This window comes from Sinocyclocheilus rhinocerous, unplaced genomic scaffold (genome assembly GCF_001515625.1).
Source record: "Sinocyclocheilus rhinocerous isolate Xijiao unplaced genomic scaffold, SAMN03320098_v1.1 scaffold430, whole genome shotgun sequence".
NCBI classification, from domain to species: domain Eukaryota; kingdom Metazoa; phylum Chordata; class Actinopteri; order Cypriniformes; family Cyprinidae; genus Sinocyclocheilus; species Sinocyclocheilus rhinocerous.
In genome coordinates, this window is record NW_015668442.1 from 432112 (window position 1) to 434451 (window position 2340).

A 2340-nucleotide genomic window follows, 5' to 3' on the forward strand; every position below is an offset into this window, starting at 1 on the left:
CAGAAGTTGCATATGAAGTGGCATTTAGATGCATTTACACATGTTAATGCAGCTTAGAGGGACATGGAATACTTTAAACTGCAGTTACAAATGTATAAATAATGTTTTGATATTTAAAACATGAAATGTTGAATACTGATATTTGAAATTATTAAAAAAATGAAAAGATACTTTAAATGTGAAATTAAAACCGCCAGTAGCTGGCAACAAGTCACTGTTAATAAGTGATTCATTGCGAATGAACCGAGTCATTTAAACGGTTGGTTGATTAATTCAGAAACAAAACAACGTCATGTTGCTAAGAGACGCAAAACAGTGTTGTGGCTGTGTTTGGAATGTTTTTTGTTGGCGAAATAGCGCAAAAACAGCCAATATGGTGTCTAAAACGTAAGTCTCTAGATATGAACTTATTGTTTATTGATCTGTTGTATAAAATAAATATCACATTTGTAACCATGCTGATTTTTTAAGAAAAAACGGCACTCTTCGTGTGATATTGATTAACTATATGAACTGATATAAATATATACATTTTCTGCCTCCTCATCTTGAAGTGTGTGATCATTATTAATGCATATTAATAGACTGAATCATGCAGCGAAAGAGCGCACCATAAAAGCGCACGCGCACTAAATCCTGTGTTGGTCTAACCAGACTTCAGTTGTTTACTCTAACTCTAGCACACAGGGAGTTGGCCAGATTTATTACTGTGATCTAATTTGGTTGAGTATCCATTAAAGTGAATTTCTTTGTTATTTAAGTGGCAGGTGAATGTTAAAACAACCCACAGTTTTACATCAAAGTCTAACATTTTTCACAATTCAACCTTGTGATAAAATCAACATGTATATAACAATGTTCTTCGCACAATTGTATACAGGCTATTTTATTTGTCCCATTATTTTATTCAAATTAAACACTGAGCACGTAAAACCATCTGAGGATGAATCAGTAGGCCGAAAAAATGTATAGGCTAATATATATTTGACATGACAGCATGTGGTAGCCTATCTGTTCATGTTGACAAAACTTGAGTAACAAACACATTTTTTGCTAAACATAAAATTAATCCAAATTAACCATATTCCTCACAGCCTCCTTTTCATTCCAGTCAAATACTACATTGTGCTATCTTATAGGGTCTATATGACATTTGTTGCTTCAGGTTAATCCGTCAAAGCCGCTAATATTTAGCAAAGAGTTACAGATAAGAATCACAAATCTGAGCTTCTGACAGAATCGTTTACGTCTCTGTGCACTTGAGAAGGCCTGAATGACTCTTATTATTATCTTATCTACGGCTGTATAAGTTTATTTGCTCTATTTGACAGCAGATTTTGATGACAATCAAGTACAAGATCAAATCTAGAAGCCACAAAAACGCCAGTGTTGTTTTCTGCAGAGACGTGATCCTGTCGTCTGTTTGTTCTGTGCTGAGGCGAGCTCAGACTTGCATCCGTGTGCAGAAAATAAAGTCATGAGTCAATATTTGATTCACATCAGACCATTCTGAAGCCCAGTATAGCACAGGCAGGGCAGATCCACGTCTAAAGCTTGTGATGATCTGCAGATAGTAAATATCCTCGTTTGACACAACTAACTGATGACGCGCACAATCATTCCAGGATAGTGAGAGCGAAAACACACACACACACACACGTTAGGTTTCTGTGAATTGTGGGGCCTTTCCATACACTTCTATTACTTTTATACTGACCAAACGATATTTTCTATCCCCTAACCCGAAACCTACCCCTTACAGAAAACCTGTTTGTAGCCTATTGTTACACTTTCAGATCACAACTCATCATTTACTATTTTAAATATTTTTTTCCTTGTGGGGGACGCAGGCTGGTGGTCCCCACAATGTCAAAAATTTCAGGGTTTACTATCCTTGTGGGGACATTTGGTAATGTAGCATAAACAAGTACGCTCTAAAAAATGCTGGGTTAAAAAGGGACAAACCCAGCTATTGGTTTAACCCAGCATTTTTTAGAGCGTACACACACACACACACACACACAAGTAGGCTATGAGTAATACTGTACGGAATAGTGATGCTTGAATTTTGTCTTTGGTTTTGCCTTTGACGATTGCAAAATTCCATCCTGTGAATTTTAAATAGCGGAAACCGTTTTTTTTAAATTCTGTCCACCACAACATTTTTGATTACAGAAAATTACTATGATTAGGATCAAAATGGTCTTCAGAGGAAACTTCGGTACATCCCCTGCATAGTGAGCACAGGGAGATAACCATGATGTTTCATAACGATGTCCGATAAGACACGCAGGTGTTACTGGCTCTGACTGCGTATTGTTTTGCGATTAAAAAGGGAAA